Source organism: Megachile rotundata, chromosome 10, assembly GCF_050947335.1.
Source record: "Megachile rotundata isolate GNS110a chromosome 10, iyMegRotu1, whole genome shotgun sequence".
In the NCBI taxonomy this organism is placed as follows: Eukaryota; Metazoa; Arthropoda; class Insecta; order Hymenoptera; family Megachilidae; genus Megachile; species Megachile rotundata.
Genome location: NC_134992.1, coordinates 7,847,443 through 7,869,295, shown reverse-complemented (window position 1 = coordinate 7,869,295; position 21,853 = coordinate 7,847,443). Strand labels below are relative to the sequence as shown.

General features: G+C 37.8%; 1 protein-coding gene across 8 annotated transcripts in view; it reads right to left on the bottom strand.

The window, feature by feature from the left end:
- LOC100876992 (uncharacterized) overlaps positions 1-11,425 on the bottom strand; it is a 514,205-nt gene extending 502,780 nt beyond the window's left edge. For all 8 annotated transcript variants that reach the window (XR_013039710.1, XR_013039711.1, XM_076536597.1 and 5 more), the window contains exon 1: positions 11,372-11,425. The gene's annotated coding sequence lies outside the window, so the exon portion shown is untranslated. The remainder of the gene's footprint in view (positions 1-11,371) is intronic.
- Positions 11,426-21,853: the final 10,428 nt, after the last annotated feature.

The following is a 21,853-nucleotide window of genomic DNA, read 5'->3' as shown; positions in this document are numbered from 1 at the left end:
AATTAACCTGTGCTTGAATTTATATAAATTAACTTGTACTTGTATTTACGTAAATTAACTTGTAGGAACTAGAATTTCCTCCGAACATTTAGAAACCTTGTTCGACGCCATCACAAAAAATCACGAACCACGTCGAATGTTAAAACCGCCATGTTCCCAAGATATTGACACGCGATAACCGGACGTTCCCTGAATAGAAATTTTCGAAATGTCTCCAGAGGTTTTTCGCAAAAATTCTGTTCATCGATCGGCCGGGAAATCAGAGGATTACATTCGGTCCTATCCGAGATCGGAAGGAAAGTCTGTAAAACACGTTCCGGTTCCCATGGCGACACACGACCGTACAAGAAATCCATTTCCCTCGTGTGGAACACTTTCTGTGTTTCAATGAAAGGAACTGGAGATGAATTTACCGATCAACGACTGAAAGTTTATACGCCGGCTTGTGCTTGACAGAAACATTTTCTATGAGCTGCTCGAGAACTGCTCTACCGTCTACAGAGAATTGAACGCGTACATGTGCCACCGTTATATTACTTGTAGTATATCGTTTTTCATCGAAAATGGAATAAATAATTTCTGCTGGCTGCATCACGAATATTTATATCGTTTACAGGAGTACAGGTTTTCGTCTTGATGTTTTTTTATTTACTTTTTAACACTGTGTGCGTTGCTGCTCATTTTATAAAGAAAGAGTAAGTCTCATTGAAAAAACGCAAGAAAAGAATTTATTTAAAATATATGTGATAAATTGACGGAGTCAGCAAAAATATTTTAAAATAGTCCAATTCTTTATGAATGAAACGAAACAAAATTTAGCTAAATCGGATGAATAGTTTCTGAGAAAAAAATTTGTAAGCAAATCCCATTTTCTTGCTGCCGAAAAAAAATAGACAAAAATTGCGCACTTTGAAAGCTTGTTATTTCTGAACCACTTTGAAACTAACAAAATGATGACTTAAACCCCCCCCCCCCTTATTTCACATGGACTACAACACGCATTGATTAGAATAATCAAAGATAGAGTAAAAGTATATAAAAATCGCAGATGTTCGATCGATTTGACCCTATTTTGAAACCTAATAATCTTGCAACGTAGACACAGTAAATCTAATCCACTGTCTAAATTCAAAGCAACTCTGATCGTTCAAATGCAAATGCGATACCACGACAAAAGTTAGACCACTCGCACAATCAGCGAGTATGAAAGTTTTCGGAATTTTCACGCACGATGAGGTTGTCTCGGTAGTAGTGGTCGGCTGCAGATGTAACTAACTGCGCTACGGGGAGTATTCATTATCGGGCCGCCGGAACCCAGGTTGCTGAGACGATTAAACAGGGAATGGGAGGATCCTCCAATGATTGGCTACACGAGGCCGATTCAATGTCTACGGCTCTATCGGTCTATCACTCTGACTCGGTATGCTCGACCTGCTACCGTGTTCCCATCTCCGTTGCTCTATTTTATCGCGAGTACTAGCTCGAGTGGCGAAATGAAAAATTGCTAAATACGAGGACGTCTGCTAAAATTATTCTGTGCGTCATCGTGGCGACGCAGGGACATGTCGGGATCGTGTTGGGTGCAGTTTTGTTATGTTGATGTGTGACGTGCTGGCTGGTTAAGTACATTACTTACTTTTTAGAAATTCTCAAATTCTCATATTGTCACATTGTCACATTGCCACATTCTCACATTCTCATATTCTCACATTGTCACATTGTCACATTGGCACATTCTCACATTCTCACATTCTCACATTCTCACATTCTCATATTCTTATATTTTCACATTGTCATGTTCTCACATTGTCATATTCTCACATTGTCATATTCTCACATTGTCATATTCTCACATTGTCACATTGTCACATTGGCACATTCTCACATTCTCACATACTCACATTCTCACATTCTCACATTCTCATATTCTCACATTCTCATATTGTCACATTGTCACATTGTCACATTGGCACATTGTCACATTGTCACATTGTCACATTGGCACATTCTCACATTCACACATTCTCACATTCTCATATTCTCATATTCTCATATTGTCACATTGTCACATTGTCACATTGTCACATTGGCACATTCTCACATTCTCACATTCTCACATTCTCATATTCTCATATTCTCATATTCTCACATTGTCACATTGGCACATTGGCACATTCTCACACTCTCACGTTTTCACATTGTCACATTGTCACATTGTCACATTGCCACATTCTCACATTCGTACATTCTCAAATCCTCAAATTCTCAAATTTCCAAACATCCCCAAGTCCCTAAATTTCGATCCTCCCCATTTTCCAACTATCCCTTAAAACTCTGTTATTCTCAGGTCCCCAAAAAAGTTGACACGTCCCTGACTGAAGCGAACGCTTTAAACGCGATCAATTTTCCCGCCAATTAGGAGCAGCACGCGCGAAACTAGAAATCACGGTAAATAAAGGGGATGATGGGTAAGGGTAGTTGGTCGATAGAAGTTTGATTTTGCGTCGGTCGAGAGTAAAGTAAGAAATCGACGTCGTTCCGGGCGCGAAACAGGCAAGAACGAGGGAAAAAGGTAAAAAAGCTCGGAGGGATGTTAACGACAGACGAATGTTCGAATCGAAACGAAACAGAACGAGATCCAGCCTTTTCTTCCTCCTTCCGTGCAGCGGTTTTTTTCCGTCTGGCACAGCTTTCCTCTTTTTCCTTCTCGACGATCGAGCCTCGTTAACTTCGCCCTCCTCGTCCCTCTCGACTCAGGACTTCCCCAACCGTGGGGCCATTTACATGTAAATGCCTCTTACAAACGGACATTTCCTCGAGCCTTTTCCAGCATTGGTATCAACGCAGTGTCTTCCGCCTTTTTTCCTCCTTCTCTTTCGCTTTTTCCTCGCCGCTCGCCTCGTTTCGCTTACAAAAGCTTCGGTAATTAAGTAGATATCGCGCCTGGACGTTCCCGGAGGGAACAAGGGATGTCTAGAAATCTAGGAGAGCGAAAAAAAAACAGGTGGCGGGAAACGCGTACAAAAGTGCTCTCCGTTGAAACAATCGCTTTAATCAAGATGCAGACCGTTCGATTCCGAAAGAAATCCTTCGCAGGCTCCCTCGAGGGCTCGACAAAAGTCAAGGGTTGCTTCGAATCCGATGAAATATGCATTCGTTCGAGACCTTCTTTTTTTAATATGATTCTAGATAGAAATCGGAGCGACTCGAAATTCTGGACTTACGTTAGACAATTCTTCAGGGCGGTATTTGCACCCTACAGAGTTGACTTTAAATTTTAAATTTTTAACTGTGGATTGTAGATTGTCTATTTATTTTGAAATAGATGAATGAATAGTCTTTTAAGTATAATAATATATTGATAATAATAGTAATAATAAATATTAAGATACATTTGAAGAATATAACAGTATTAATAAAAAGAACCAGACTTATTGTAAGAAGGCTATCATATATGTACATATGTACATGTCCTCGATTTTTCATCGAGAATTCTTCATTCGTAAGACTCGCGTGTTATCGACGTACATAAGCAGCGGCCGATTTCGTCTCGCGTACGATCTACGATCCAGCTCCGTGAAAAATGAAGCGGCTTTTCGAGCTTGCAGGTCCAGACTCGGCCACGCGAGCAAAGCGTACCTACGCTACGTGACCTCGGTAAGACTTCATAAATCCGGCATCAATATCGAGGAGAAGCCCTTTTCTTTCACGTTCTCCTCGCACGCTATACGCTGCTAATTTATTGCTATCGCTAGTCCCACCTGCTCGCACGATTAATAGAATACGTCCGACCGATCGCAAGAACGCTTCCGGATTTTTTGTTTCCATTTTTTCCCTCGATATTGCTGTTACCACTAGAAACGCTGTGCAGATTTATTGTTTCTTAATTAATTAATTCTGGTCTCATTCTGTTAATTCTGATATGTAATATGACTTATGCACATGTGTTCGGATTATTCTTCTGTATTTTTGTTATTGGTGTATTTTTTATTTAAATTGAGCTCAGACTTTGAGGGGATTTTTTTATGGGGCATATTGACTTTTTGGAGAGTGAGAATGGGAGAAGAATTTTTTGAGCCAATCTACTGTATGTAACATATGTTATAACATGACATATTATGTAACATATATTATGACATAACATGTGATATACCATGTATCATGACAGGACATATGATGTAACATACATGTATCATAACACAACATATGATGTAACACATATCATGACATGTATAACATATTATGACATAACATGTAAAATATTATGTATCGTGAAATAACGTATGATATAACATATATCATGACATAACATATAATATACCATATTCCATGACATGTAGTATAACATGTATTATGACATAACATATGACATATTATGTTTCATAAAGTAACATATGATATAACATATGTCATGGCATAACATATGATATACCATATATCATGACATGTAGTATAACATATATTATGACATAACATATGGCATACCATGTATCAACACATGATGTATGACATAACATATGATATAACATACATAATGACACAATATATGAATAGCCTATGTTATATCAGTTAACATGAACGCAAACAGTGCAAGTCCAATCGTCCACATACATATCATCCCATAATCAATAACATATCGACGAGTACACTTTCATGTTCCTCATTTCAATACTCATTTATTATACTTTCCCCAAAATTGATTTTGACAGCTGAGAAAAGGAAGTAGTTACTCTCCGAAATGATCCGGTTCACAACCCAACTCCATGAAGCATTAAACAGCTAAACTCGCCGTTCCTCCTCGAAGGAACCATCATAACGGAACATCTTCTATTTCAAAATATTTCATCGGAGGGTAGCATATTACACCCGTGCCACTTTTCAACGGTGTTTTCCTTTTTCAAGTTTGCCAGCCATTTCCTAGCTCGCTTTTAAAGGCACGGAGTAAACTATTCCGCCGACGTATTTCGAAAGCACCGGAAAACTGATCCCGGCATCGATCTTGAAAACGAAAACCCTCTCGGTTACGGAACACCCGAATAGTCTACGAACCGTGCCGGATCTTAAAGCTCGTTTCTCCTGCTTCCGCGTTTTATGAGCGCACGAAATGGCAAACATTTTCTTTAACGCCTCCATTCAACCAAATGGCTTCCTTATAATATCAACAACAGAAAAAGCCGATCGATCTCGCGGATTCCGACTGAATTTTTACTTACTCGAGACTAAATATCTTGTCGAGGTTACTCGTTAATTTTTTTTTTCTTTTGACATTCCTTAATTTTCTGGATTTATCAGTGAGAAAATTTTCTTAATGTATGGATCAAATTTATTCGATATTTTCGATTTATTATTTCACCCCCTACAATCTCTTATGCATCTAATTATGATAAACGTATTACATAAATCCATTACACTTAAGGTACTTTTACAATACGTGTTATATCATCAGAAAGTTATAAAGCAAATAATAAATAAAATGTTGAAGAGCAAAGGGTTAATTTGCAAGAAGAATCGTCTGTCAGTAAATGTAATTTAAAGTACGACACCGTTTGCATGATGCTCCGTCGAAAATGCGTAGTCATTTTTCACGCGAAAACGTGGAATATTAACCCAGAGAATGGTATTTATTTATCGAGCTGACAGAAGCGTTCTATTCGATCGTTTCATCTAGAATGCAACGCCGACGTCGAAGGAAAGGAGAATCGAGATGTCAGTTCGACTTACGCGAGAACGAATAGAAGCAAGGCACGTACGCCTACCTCCGCGTAAAACCTTATGAATGACAAGTAACGAGCACAGGTATTTGTTACTGGGCTCGAATCCGTGGAAACCAGCCCAGAAATGGGATTGACAGCGTTCGCGATCGACAAGAACCGTTCCGAGCATTACGTTCCCTTAGATTTATTTCCTGCGCGTATTCTACCCCATCCGAGAACGATTTTTATCGAACACCGTGAACATCCACCCCTGTCACATCGTATTCATATTCTACTGTTTAGTTTGATATTTCCTTCGTTCTATTAACCTGTTACATCTTCAAGTATTTTTCTTTTATTTATCGATGAGGTTAATTTTCGATTATGGTAGATAAGGGATGAATGACAAATAGATATCAAGGGATCGATGATGAATTACATATCAAGGCATTAGATAAATAAAAAGCATCGAAGTTTACTCACAGTGTTTCAAGTTCGGTTACAAGAAAATGGCGGCATGCACTCATGCATAAAATGGCGACTTGCGTTCATGCATAAAATGGCCGGTCACTTGACCAGTTCAAAAATTTCTTATTTTAAATTACAAAATTTGTTAAGATACTCTCATTGAAATGTATGTTGGTCTTTCTTGAGATAAGCAATTAATTTGTACATTAATAATATTTAAATATTTTTAACTATTTTTCTATTTCATTTTTAGTTTCAAATGAGTGCATAACACGCAGGTACGATGCTAATTAATAATGTATACATAAGTTTATATTAACATATTGTATCTAACGAAGTCGGTTAAAAGCGAAAGGTAAATCAGCAATTAAATGGAGCAGCCGGCAAGCGAGGAATAAAAGGACGGATTATCGTCGGAATAAAAGAAAAATCACATTGGAAAATTCTATAATGCCTCTTTTGCTATTCAGAGGAGAGAATAGGAAGCATTTAATACGAGCCTTTTGACGATGTAGAATGACGGTTCAAACGGCGGTTAAATCGTTCTAAAATTAAGGTTCTACAAATGCAGACGTTTATCGGACAAGTCAAGGTTTCCACGACGGAACGTCTTTTTACGCGACGTGACGTAAGGCGCTGGGAGGTAACGCGAGAGCAAAGAGCAACATGGAACTAATTAAACTAATTACGACTTTCCGATGGCAGTTTCCAACGAGACACGTCGGCGAACCGCGCGTGCATCGCGTCCGTGTGAACGTGTATACGTACAAGAGATTCTGCGGCACAGGCGCGTTCTCTGAACAAGTTAGTCGCTTTTCAGCGTCCTGGCCAATCTTCGAATTATCTTTCTGGTGTGTTGGACCGATTTCAAAGACACGCGACCTAAAGATTTTCTCTCGCTGTATTATTTTCACGTTGTTTGAATCATTTAATTGCTCTGCTATTGTGTTTATGTGCATTAATTAAAAATTTGGTTTTAATTTGGGTGGTTAGAAATATGGGACATGTATATGTACATATGTAGAATAATACAATGATGATATACTGATACAAAGATACTGATATGCTGATTCAAGTATACTGATAAATTATACAGATAAATTATACTGATAAATTATATTGATTAATTATACTGATAAATTATACTGATAAGTAATATAATGATAGATAATATTGATAATTAATATACTGATAGACTACATTGATAATTAATACATTAATACACTGATAAACACTGTATCATTAATTAGAATGAAAATTTGAAATTTCTAAATATTCAAATTCTGTTATTTTGAAATTGTATTCTCAATTTTCCTGAATTTTCCAAATTTCTCAAATTCCTTAAATTTCCTAAATTTCCCAAGTTTTATAAAATCTCTAAATTTTCACAAATTACCAAAGTTTTAATTCTTAAATTTGTAAATCTCTAATTTTTATAATTGCCATCATTTCAAAATTGACAACTTCTCAAATTCCCCAAATTTCCCAAATCCCAAATTCCCCAAATTCAAAATTCTAAACTCCTAATTCCCCAAATTCACTAGATATCAAATTCCCTTGATGCCAAATTCCCCAGAACCGAAATTCCCTAGATCCTAAATTCGCCAGATCTCAAATTTTCCAGATTCCAAACTCCCAAATTTCCCAAATTCCCAAATTCCCCAAATTCTCCAAATGTCATCAATTTTCCACATTTTCGATTTTTTAACTGCTGAATTTTCAAATCTCTAATTCCCATATTCCCAAATCTTGAAATTTTCAAATTTCAATTCACGTCAACTTCTGAAGTTCCCTAAATTCCCCAAATTCCCCAACTTCTCTAAATTTCCTAAGTTTCCAAATCTCTAACTCTTAAATTCTTACGTCTCTATTTTCCATATTTCCAAATCTTTAAATTTTCAAATGTCTACAGTCCTGGATTCCAAAATTGTGAAATTTCACTTTTCCTAAAGAAGACACATAGTCTCAAATCCACTAGATAACAAAAAAAATCCGCATAATCGACAAAACTTAACGAAATAATCCGCAAAGTTGATCAAAACCACCCCCAAATCGATCTTCAATTGCTATTTTATTGTAATAAGCTAACAAAAATGAATTTAAACTAACAATAGTGATAATAGTATTGCAACTTTCGTACTTTCACACTATGCAATAGTATTGCATAATGGATCCTGGATAATAAAATAAAAAACTAGATAATCGACGAAACTTAACGAAATAATCCAGAAGGTTGATCAAAAGCCTCCCGACGATCTTCGACGGCTATTTTCAGTTGAAGTTTCCACCGTCACAAATCACCCTTTCACGAAGGTCCTCGAACGAGGTACGCCCGTGCCAACATCGTCGACGAATAGCCGGCACCCTTAAAAGAGATAAACGTTAACAGCTTCGCGCTCACCCTTCCTCCTCATCGGCGCGTCACAGTCTCGATTCAAACGTAAGACGCGACACGTTCGAGCTGCTTTTCAAGATGATTAAAAAACACGACGGATCTCTTCTCGTCCCCTGTAACCCTGCCTCCTTTCGGCGTTAACACTCATGAAAAAGAGGAAAGTGAAAAAAAAAAGAAAAGGAAAACACGCTCGATCCCCGACCAGCATAGATTCAAGGGTGTCTGTGTCGTGTTCGTAGTAGGCAACGCGATCAGCCAGAAATCCGATACTCGATGAGAAAGCTCCAGGGAGATGACTTCGCTCGCTGGAAAAGTTTCTCCCATTAAAGAGATGAGATTTCATCGAAGGCCTTCTGTAGTATCTCTCCATCCCTTCTCGTACGCCGGCCATCTTTCATCCTCCTCCATCGAGCGCCTCTTTCTCTCGCTTTTCTACTTGCAGTTTTTAATACGTCGTTTCCTTCTAACGCTTTTTCCTCCTTTTTTATCCTGGCTGTCCTGTTTTTTCATTTTACCGGCAAAGCCGCGGGCGGGATTAAATACCCACGTTAATCCGATTCGCTGTAAATGTTTTCTCGAGTGATTCAACCCCCCGGACACCACGTGCGCCCTCCAGGGACGCAACGAGTTCAGAACGTGTGCAAGGGGTTTTATACTCGAGATTTTGCTAAGCGTGCAAGTTTTTGCACTTGGGCATTTTGTACTTGCAAATTTTGGGGAAATTAGAGAGTTGAGGAATTTTTTGGGGAGATTACGGACTTTTGAATTTAAAGTTGCGAATAGCTGAGTTGGGAATTTATAGATTTCAAGATTTTTTGAATTGTGAGATTTCGAATTTGAAGGTTTCTAAATTTGCAAATTGGGAGATTTAAACATTTCCCAAATTCTCAAGACCCCCAAATTCCCCAAATTTCCTAAATTTCCCAAATTCCCCAAATTCACTAGATATAAAATTCCCTAGATGCCAAATTTCCTAGATCTCAGACTCCACAGAACGCAAATTCCCTAGATCCTAAATTCCCCAGATCCCAAATTCCCCGAATTCCAAATTCTCCAAATTCCAAATTCCCTAGATCTCAAATTCCCCAGAACCCGCATTCTCCAGATCCCAAATTCCCTAGATCCCAAATTCCAAATTCCCCAAATTCCAAATTCCAAGTTCCAAATTCCCCAAATTCCCGAAATTTCACAAATTCCCCAAATTCCAAACTCCCAAAATTCCAAATTCCCCAAATTCCAAATTCCCCAAATTCCAAATTCCCCAAATTCCAAATTCCCCAAATTCCAAATTCTCCAAATTCCAAATGCCCCAAATTCCAAATGCCCCAAATTCCAAATGCCCCAAATTTCCAAATTCCCCAAATTCCAAATTCCCCAAATTCCAAATTCTCCAAATTCCAAATGCCCCAAATTCCAAATTCCCCAAATTGGCAAATCCCCAAATTTCCAAATTCCCAAATTCTCAAGTCCCCAAATCCCCAAATACTCAAATTTCTAAATTCCCAAATCCTCTAACCCCGAAATTTCCACATTCCCATATCCCAAATTCTAAAATTTCTACGCCTCCAAATTTCCATATCCCCAAATCCCCGAATCCCCGAATCCCCGAATCCCCAAATCTCCAAATCCCCAAATCCCAAAAAACCAAAAATTCCCACCACCTCCAAAAAGCGTTTGTCCCACCGACCCTGTCATCCCCTTCCAACACATCTAAGAGCTCCCAACTCCCCGTAGAACACTGTTTTTCATCGTGGTCGTCTCATACGCGTCACACGCCACTGTTTCGAGTTCGTGTGAACTGTTCAGGGGATGGGGTGGTTGTTCGATAACCCGACTACGAAAGGGGTAAGGTCGTGCCTTTTCTCGCGAACGTTATTACTTGCCCGCTCGCGTAATCTCCGTCGCTATGGTAAATTTATTCATGGCTCGGATAACCGTGTTAAGGTGTATTTCACCTACTGCAATCTGAGACGAGATTCTTTCAGTTTTTTTTTATTTTCCTTCTTTAACTTTTGATTGGGGATACGATATATTGGGTGATTGTTAAAAATGTGATATGTAAATTAATTTTATAGATGCACGAAAGCGATGCATGATTACGTGATTTGTTGGTTATGTGATTTATAGGAGATTTTAGGGTTGAATTGTTGAACAGCAGTTGAGTAATTTGAATTTGTAATTTGCAACAGGTTTTGTTATTAATTTTAAGTGAATCTTTGGAGAACTTAAAGGGGATGTTTCAGGTAAAATAGTAATACTAATTGGTTGGGAAAATTATTAATTTATATTGTGACAGCCAATTTTCTCATTACACAAGGTCTCATTAAATTTGGCTTCTACCTTTGGGTAATATAAATGTTTTAGCACATATTTTCTCAAAAACGACTTGCACATATGGTCAATTGACTCTTATACTTTGTGAACCTAAAAAATGTCCCAACCAGAAGATTTTTGTTATGAAAATATTACAAAAACAAACTATCACAAATATACGACATGCCGTTGTAAAAAAACAGTCATATATACAAATGAAAGCATACGAGTATAAAATAAGTAAATAAATATATGCGATTTGAGATAGAAAAATTGTGAAAAAGTGATGAGATGTAGGAATCGATGGAATCGATATAACTGAACATATCTGGCGGACAATTCGAAAGCTGTAGGTCTTGGTTTTCGCTGGTGTCTCTGTGATTCGAACGAACAAACGCGTACGGAGCACGGCAAACATTCAAATTGCTTCCTTTCGGTGGAAACTCAAAGGGTCTCGTGTGCTCTCGTCGAATTATCGTCCAAGTGTTCTGAATGTACTCACCGTGTAGCGAGGTCCCGGTGACGTCACTGCATCCAATTCACATCGAAGGCAATCCCTGAAAACAGACAAAGTACATTCAGAGAGATGAAACATTAACCGAGTTGCAGGGGAATCTGAAACAACACTGGGAATCTGCGAGCGGGAACAACGGGAAAACTCGGCGAAGGGATTCGACGGGAAACGAGAAACGTATCCTGTTGCTTTTGTATCAAAAAAGATACGACCTCGGCTCCTCTTTGAGCTGAAATGTACCGCGGTGAAACTGGAGTAACGACAGGTAATGTTTGGCAGCTTTTTCATTCTCAAAATTCGGCTATTTGCTCTTCTGTTGTTCCGATATTTGCTATATTTCATTTAGATTTCTTTTTACTTGAGTCCATTTGGACCCATAGGATTTTAGGGTCACTGCTAATATTTGGATTAGTGATTGATTAATCGTATTAGGTCGAATGACTTTAACCACTTTGCCTCCACTTTAAATCTTGTTTTAAATTTGTTAGGATGTTTCACTTGAAATCTGTGTTTTTATGAAGGTAAATTTATGTATACTGGAATAGGTTTTATCCTTTTCTATGTTTACTATATCACTGTATTTTTAATTTCAAAGTAATGTATGTGTAAATATAAAATTGCAGTGACCGCTCGATAAATGACCGCCTGACTAACAACCGCTGGTTAAGTAACCGCTAGTTAAGTAACCGCCAATAAGTCTCATTTATTTTCATATATTTTCTAGGTTCTAATCACCTTCGGTTTATCAATTAAATTACATATTGTACTTCATTCATTTTGCACATAATTAATCATGTAATTAGATGAAGCCATGTTAGTTATATAAAAATATGACTATTAACGTTACTGTTAACTTATGTGAATATTAAAATTAACTTACATCATATTAATATTAATGTTACTATCAACTTTGATCGCATTAACAATTTTATTATTAACAATGTTCAAATCATAATATTTCTCATATTTTGAAGTAAATGACTAATAATGAGACGAGAATGAAATAAATCACTAATGATAACACGACCACCGAGTACATTCCTCATCTCCTTATATCGCCGTTCAAGCATAACAATAGAATTCCTCCAAGATCGCGGAAACTTGAACGATCTCATGCAGAACAAGCAACGTCAAGCGGAATACACAACGCAACGTGTATGTATTATTCAAGCTGACAGCAGCGGAACGCTTAGGCAGGGGTGGATCCTCGTCGGACAAGAATGGTCCGCGAAAAACAAAAATGCGAAAGAAAGGAAGGAAGGACGAGTGGGATCCATTCGGTAGGATGTCCTTTCGGGAAGAGAGGAAAACTGGGGATGTCCGACAAGGACGAGGCGGACAACGAGCACCACGACGACAATGTCGTGCTGATGCTGAAGGAGGAAATGTTATTTCTTTGGGACACTAAGTGACAGCTCGAAAGACATTCGGAGATACTCGTGCCAGAATGTCGCGGAAACGGCCGGACGAATCTGCTGAACGCCAACGAGGTGTTCTGCTCGGCGAAACTTCAGACGCGTGTTTGTCAAAACGGACAGCGATGAAACTAGTCGCGCGAAATCGTATCACTAATAATTCGTGTCATCATAATTTACTGTCGATTTGCGTGAAACCTTAATTTTTAACTCGTTTGTGATAATTTTCCTCGCGGATTTTCAAATCGATATAACTGTAGTGGTCGTTGAATTACCACATTTTGTGAATAAGATGTGAACGATAACATAAATGTGACAAAGATCGATAATATATTCGATGAATGTTTAATTATCGAGGGTTAAAAACCATATTTCTTATTTTTATTTATTTTCCAACTGTATATATGAAATTTTGTTAAGTATTTCCGCGATGCGAAGTTTATATATACCGCGATAATGGCATTATGCGCGCGCAGGTCACGTGATCGAGAGATCACGTGTTCATCCGCCATTACTGGTACAATAGCTGTAACACGTGTTCATCACGTATAGAAATATATAATATCTAGCTACATAGATTTTTATAATATATATATACATTATTATTATAGACACAATAACATTTAAGTTTTAATTCCTCTAACAAATTTCGTAAGGGATAAAAATCTATGGGAATTATATAAAGCTTCAGGAAGATTAACTGGATTAAAAGTAATCGAGTTTAGAATTATGAAATTTAATATTAACTATGCTTTACGATTTTGTCGGATGCGTCAAAACTACTCATAGCTACAAGTTTAAAACAGAGAAAAAAATTAAAGGGTCAATTTCGTATTCAGCAATCATTGACTATGCAAATTAAACACTAAACTCCATATTGAAACGAATGAAAATTCGAGTAAGATTTGAGTGCGTCACGTGAGTGCGTCATATGAAAACGTCATGTGAGTGCACCACTTAAGTGTGTCACATGAGTGCGTCATATAAAGACGTCACGTAAGTGCACCACCTAAGTGCGTCACATGAGTGCGTCACATGAAAACTTTATATGAATGCATCCCCTAAGTGCGTCACGTGAGTGCGTCATGTAAAGACGTCATATGAGTGCACCACCTAAGTGCGTCACATGAGTGCGTCATATGCAAACATCATGTGAGTGCACCACCTAAGTGCGTCATATGAGTGCGTCATATAAAAACGTCATGTGAGTACATCCCCTAAGTGCGTCACATGAGTGCGTCATATAAAAACGTCATGTGAGTACATCCCCTAAGTGCGTCACATGAGTGCGTCACATGAAAACGTCATATGAGAGCATCCCCTAAGTGCGTCACGTGAGTGCGTCACGCAAAAAGACGATATCGTAAGACAAGAAGTAAGCGCAAAAAATAATGCAAATGTCCGTCACAAGAAACAAATTGCAAAAATATAACGTTAACTGAAACGTGCAGCCATGAAGGTATACAAACCGATCGCATATTTATTCTCCATCGAAAATCCGGCGATCAATTACATTTTAATCGACAGTAATAAATTTTCCTCTCGAATCCGCTCGGTCCGAGGTGCGTGTCCCGCCATACAGAAACGTCCAGTTGTACAGTCAATTTAGAGTGGCCGTACCTTTTGCGGTGGATAGAGGCGACCTTTTTAACTGTGCTCCGTTACGCATAATTTACGTTCATTATCTTTAATGGGTGGGCTATTAAGAGGGGCGCGAGTAATAGTATGGCAATACCACTAATGCTTCCTCTCCTCTTACTTTATACCTTCCTCTTTCCCTTCGCCTCTTTTTTTTCTCCCTCTTTTTTCTCACCCTTTCCACAGCCCTTTCTGGCTACCTCTCGTTTCGCCATTTTTCTACCAGCACGGTTTAGAGGCTCGCGAGAAGCAAACGATGCCAAGGGAACATTACTCTTCGCGCGGGAGAATGCAATAATCGGCAAACGATCGTTCCTGCTGGGTTCAAGTATTTTTTTTTCCTCTCCTTTTTTTCTCTCCAAGGTGGAGAGATCGTTCGATTGAGTAATTCGATAGCAATCGATGGTTGGCCCGTTTTTCCTTCGCTGTTGCCTTTTTGCGGGCTAACGCGTCGATTGGCGGAGATAATTATGAGTGAATATGAAATACTTCTGCATATATTTTTTAGGTTATTTTCAAGGTGTAATTTAGATTCGAAATGTAGAGATCGGATCGTAATGTAGCTCGTCAGAACCAGCTGATCAAAATGTGGAGGCAAAATGGATGCAAAGGTGAATTTAGCAGAAACTAACTTTTGTATTACCTCAAGTCTGATTACGAGCTACTATTTTTCAGAACATGTTGCCAAAGTTGTAACATGTAACATTTTAATGTATATTGAAAATATACAGAAGTAATCCCTGGTAATAACTCTTATAGTCAAGTGGTCACCTCCTATACAAAAATACCCAAACACGTATCGACAGCGATTTTTCAAAACGAGCGAAAAAATCGAAATGAAGAATGGTACACGATAGCACAATGAAAGAACAAAATGGTGTATCCGTAAGCGTAAAATCTAGTACCGCCAGATGTACAGTCATGGAACATTTGTCCCTACGATGGCTACAACGTTTCGAACAACATATTTTCCTCCGCATTTGCCGATATAACTCAAGGAAATCTGGCACGGACGTGCCACGAATATATCGTTCCACGTAGACGTGAAAATCAGTATATTATACGCGTTCCACGGCCATCTTCGTTCGTTCTTGTTCGTCGATTTCGAGTACGATTTGAAGAAAACGTTCCGTTATTCGTGTACCATTCCAGTTACACTGCGCCAGACTGTTCGTGTCTACGTGTCGTTCTCATCTTCTTCCAGTTGAATCCTCTTGTAGACACTTTTCACAGCTGTTCCGGCCTTTTCCTTGCTATTAACACTTTATCGCTCGCATATTTTATGCAGTTCTCGTAATTTATATTTTTTTTTTATCGACAAGGTTCATGTTCTTTTAAAATTATGGTACAATTATGATCACTGTTTTTATTCATTACAATAATTATTATTGTATGTAATTATAAATACTATTACACATATGTGTGCGTGCAAACATGTTACACATATGTGTTCGTGCATACATATACGTGTATGTGTGCGTGTGTATGTAATTGTCGAATTAATTGTAATAACAAATTTGTTTGTACTTGGCATGCATATGTTTGTACTTTGTACCTGTCAAAATAATTAAAATTATATATACATATGTAATTATATTTGCATATATGTATTTAATTGACAAGCATATACACGTCACTACAAGTATAATCATAACAAAATATATAATAATTATAATTAAATGTGTAACAACTATAACTAAATTTGTAATTTAATATAGTTAAAAATATAATTACAATTGTATTTAAAAATAAAAATAAAAAATTATAAATAAAAGTATAATTGCATGACAATTGCATACAATTCAAAGATGCTACAAAACTTTTCCACATAAAAAACCTCGACTAAAAAACAATATCAGTATAACTATCACAAACTCTTCACAGTTATATTTTTCTCGATGAGGACCGCATTTCTCGTAACAACGTTTCTTGCACAATTCGTAGGGTGGAAACGAAATGAAACGGAATGGCAAGAACGGTAAAAAGAGAATTTTCCGTTGTATCGTCAAGATCGTATCATAATTTTCTTTCGAGATTTCCAACAAGAGAGCGCGGCTTAATGCAACGTTTGCAACGATGCAAAACGCGGTTTGTCCCAAAAGCTAATATTATTAGCGGGGTACAATAGAGTCTCGATTATCCGAGTCGGAGGTTGGTGCACAAGGAATGTCGTGGAATAAAGTTTACCCTTTGACGTGCTCCCATCATGCGAACGTCGGCTGAATGGGGAGTTACCAAAGCATATACGCGTTATGAACTTTATACACCGTGCTGCGATATTACCTGTTGTAAGAAGAACGCTCGTTTAATAATGAAATCGGCGAAGCTTAATCGTACAAATTGCTGGGAACACGTAGTCGCTCGTATTTCTGGTCACTTATCGGTGAAGTGAAACATCATTTATTAACGTTAACTTATGACCCGTTACAAATATTTAATGACCCTTTATCTTGTCTTGTTTTATGTCAGTATCCTAATGACGCACCTGGTGCGTCTTCAGATTGAATTGAATTATGTCAGTAAAACATTAGTGGAGGATTAGATATATTTCTACACCACTAGTGTACCGTTCTATAATTTCGAATATTACTCAAATGTTAATAAACAGAAATTTCTTTATATGACACACATGGTGCGTCATATGACTATCACCGAATTAAACAAATTTCGAAAATCTTATTAAAACGGTAGATATTACTGCTATCAATTAACTCTCCCGCGCTACAATTTTTAAGATTCAAATGATTTTAAGCGATATTCTATTCACGATACACGAACCAAGTAAAACATCGTAAATCATTGCCGATTACAGAGTGAAACTCATAGCAATCAGCAAGAAACCGCGATTCGGCCGCTGCCGATCGTGAAATATCACGGTACGTTTAGCCTTCCGCGCGTAATTTACTTGAGCCAACCACGAATTAGAATTCCTGCCTAGGGCCGAGCAATCGCGTATCTAAATGGTAATGGGTCCACGTCACGCTAAACAAGCGAGAACCGTTCGCAATGGTCGAACGAAAGAGCTAACAGACGTCAGGTGGCGTGTGTCTAGCGACCATTCGCGAAACATTAGCGGGCATTAAATATTGGCTGTGTAATGCATGCACTCACTTTATGGCACGTCAATTGACGAAGCACACGAGAACGTCATTTAGCGAGTCGCTTATACCTTGTTCGAAACCACTTATCACGTCGTACGAATGCTAATATGCTCGAAAGGGATGCACGTAAAAGTGCACCCTGCAACTGGGCTTCCTTCAGTTAATCACTTATGGTAGGTAAGGAGTTGGCGCGTGAGGTGGCTGACCTGAGTGTTTAGAAGAGCTACCAATTGGTCTGAACAGAAAATTGGACGCTTGGACTTATATGTATTTTCGACAATTAATAAAATAATGAATGACTGTATTAATAAAATAATGAATGAATAAATCAATTAATAAAACAATAAATGAATGAATGTCTGAATTAGTAAAATAGGGAATGAATGACCTAATTAGTTAAATAATGAACCATTGACTGACTGAATTAATAAAATAATGAATGAATGACTGAAATAACAAAATAGCGAACGACAATGTTAATGATATAACATATATCATATAACATATAACATATAACATATGACATATGACATATGATATATGACATATAACATATGATATAACATATGACATATGACATATGATATATGACATATAACATATAACATATGATATAATATAACATATGACATATAACATATGACGTATAACATATGATATGTAACATATGACATATGACATATAGCATATAACATATATAACATATAACATATAACATACCACATATAACATATCACATATAACATATCACATATAACATATCACATATAACATATCACATATAACATATCACATATAACATATCACATATAACATATCACATATAACATATCACATATAACATATCACATATAACATATCACATATAACATATCACATATAACATATCACATAAACCATATAACATTGAAACAAGCCATCTTCATCGCCCAAAAAGTACTTAAAATTCCAAGCTAAAATCCTTAAATTCAAGAAGCAATGAAACCTTCAAACGCATCAAACTAAAAGAAATTCAACTGACTGGTTTAAACAGCTATCGACCGACTCCCATCCACAAACATTAAATAACAGAAAAAGGAACCGGGAATAAAGAAGAAAAACAGTATCCGAAGCGGAAAGATCCGTAATAGGCGCGTCCATGAGAGATATCGACAAGGGGTGGAATTCCAAAGATCTTATCTGTGCTTAACCTTCGACCCTCGGTTACTTTCGCGAGCGGAAGAGAGGCGTTCGCGATCCTATCGCGAACTGAGAATCCGGCTTAATCCGCGAATCGCTTGTTAGCTGCGCGAAAAGCCAACTCGTGAATCGGCAGGGGTAGGCGTACTTCGATTCGATCGCGACAAAGATATCGCGAGATATAATTGGCTGATAGCGCAACACGGCTTAATAACTTTGAACGTTTAGTGGAAAAATTTCCTTAATGATACTTGAGTAACGATTTGCCTCCGGTTGAAAATTGACATCGGAGAATTCATCGTGATATGGGTTGTGTATCATAAGCAATATTTGTGGATTATAAGTAATATTTGTGGATCATAAGCGGTATTTGTATTAAGATGATATATCTAAAGTTAGCTTTCATAGTTTGGAGAATACTAGTTCTATGCGAGTTACATGAAAAATATAATCTGAAGTCATCAAACTACCCTACACCCTTGACTCTGTTTTAGATAAATACTATACACGGTGTTTCATAACTAGTGTAACTTAAAGGGGTGGCAATTGAGGTGACTTTCAACAATTTTCTCGTTTGCAAAAATGGTGTTTGAGGCTTTGTTCCTGAATTATTATCAAAAAGCAATCACATAACCAGCCCTTTCCCAAGAGTTACACTAATCATGAGACGACCTGTATAATAGTTTTGAGACGCACTTCCACGAAAAACAGTATTAAAGTATACAAGTTTCAAACTAAAAAAATATTGAAATACTAAAATGTCCAAATAATGTTCAATGTTACATCATAGAATATATACAGCAAGGGGATTACACCCCAGTACAAGTTTCTAGCGATACAGTTTAAAGGTTTATTCCTTCACATTTGTAATTTAAAATTCTTTACCCACAGCAGCAATAAGACCAAAGTCATTCCATCGAGTATTTTTTGGTTTATTGTCAGTCACATGTGGTTGTCTATAACCTTAGCAGCACAGTCTTTTGTTCGCAGTTTTCTATTCATGTCGAGGTATTGCTCGGTTTTATTACTAGCTACGGTCACTATGGTGAAGCCCCACTCCCACCTCATACGTCACTTGCATCTCCACCCGAATTTTAGCTAAGCCAATAGAAAATCAGAAACCGTTTTCCCTCACCAATGTCCCAAAATGAACGCCCACTCCGAGCTTTTGTGAAAAATTCTTCGAAGAGGTAGTCATCACCTAGCAAAATAAACTAGTTGTTCAAAGTGAAGTTTGTTAGACATAATCCACTTATATTGACTGATTAGGAATCCTAATTTCGCGAGTCTAATTGACTACTGCTTACACTAATAAAAACCCACAAGAGCACGTAGGTGCACCCTTATGATTTGTAAAGTGATCGCACGTGTGAAAAGACGCGACGAAAAACACGTGTATCAGCTAAATATTGTTAATAAACAAAGTAACGAGTCTGCCAGCGAAACGTCGTGTCGAACGGAGTAAACAATAATTTATCCGCGGTCGGTTGGCCAGAGCGACGAAAGTCTGTCGGCAAAAGGAGCAAACGCGTAGGAAGAGGTCAAAATTGATAGCCATGTAGAAAGGGGAACAGAGACGTCCTCTCGGGAAAGAAGGAGGAAGCAAACGAGGTGAAAAAGGAAGAAAGGGAGTGGCTTTTCGGGCGCCTGGTCCGTCGTTTTTGGCCGTCGTCCAATTTCGGGCGTTTTGACGTCGGGAGAAAAGGAAACGTGGTAAAAGGGGAAAAAACGAAGAAAAATTCAGGCCGCGTTCACACCTAGGTGTATACATGTATGCGGCGATGCACGGACGACGAAGAAGAAGGGGTTACGAAAAAGAGTTACGTCGGCTAAGTAAAGCGAGGCCAGGCTTTGAAGGGAGCGTCCTTCTGACGGAGGCGTACTTCTTCATTAAAATTAACGGTACCACTTTGAAGAGTCGGTCGCGTGGAGGGTCTCTCGTCAGAAGTGGATAAACATTCAACGTCATAATTCACGGAGAAAAGACTGATTCACCGTAAATTTGCTAAATAACCCTCGTCTGCTGAAGCCACTGTTGCTCGACGATTGTCTAAGTCCCTTTGCTAACGACACTGGGTTTAAGTGGGTGTTACAAGGTTTCATTTTTTGTTACACCTGAATATAGCTTTTCTATGCTTCTCAGTGTTGTGTTGGATGCATTGTAGGAAACATTTTTGAGATAGACTGGTTTTAGGCTTATTTTATATTACAAAATTTTATGAAGCCTGTGACTCATTTTATTGAGACGGGTTGGGTGTGATAGTTACTTCAGTATTTCCTCCAATGAAGTTTCAACTTAATATTCTGTATTTAATGGGGGTAGTTTTAATATTAAGAGAGTTGTCATTATTGGGTATTTGGATAGCCAGATTCCCAAATTTCGAAATTCCCAAACTCCTAAATTCTAAAGTTACCCAAATTTCCCAAATTTTTCAAATTTCATAAATTGGCAAATTTTCCAAATTTTCAAATACCCAAATTCCTTAGATCCCAAATTTTCTAGATTCCAAATTCCCTAGATCCCAAATTTCCTAGATTCCAAATTCCCTAGATCTCAAATCCTCTGGATCCCAAATTTCCCAATTTTCCAAATTCCCAAATTCCCTAGACCCCAAATCCCCCAGATCTCGAATTCCCCAAATTCCCAAATACCCCAAATTCTCAAATTCCCTAGATCCCAAATCCCCCAGATCTCGAATTTCCCAAATTCTCAAATTCCCTAGATCCCAAATTTCCTAGATTCCAAATTCCCTAGATCCCAAATTTCCCAAATTCCCAAATTCCCCAAATTTCCCAATTTTCCAAATTCCCAAATACCCCAAATTCTCAAATTCCCTAGATCCCAAATCCCCCAGATCCCGAATTTCCCAAATTCCCAAATTCCCAAATTTCCAAATTCTCAAATTCCCTAGATCCCAAATCCCCAGATCCCGAATTCCCCAAATTCTCAAATTCCCTAAATTTTCCAAATTCCCAAATTCCCTGGATCCCAAATTCTCCAAATTTCCAAATTCCTTATGATTAAATATCTTTCGTAACAGAGTAAGAATTAATGAGAGCGTTCTAGTGCGATTCGAAAAAGAAATGGTGTAGATTTGTACTTCTACACGAAAATGGCGACCGAGACGGAATTCGAA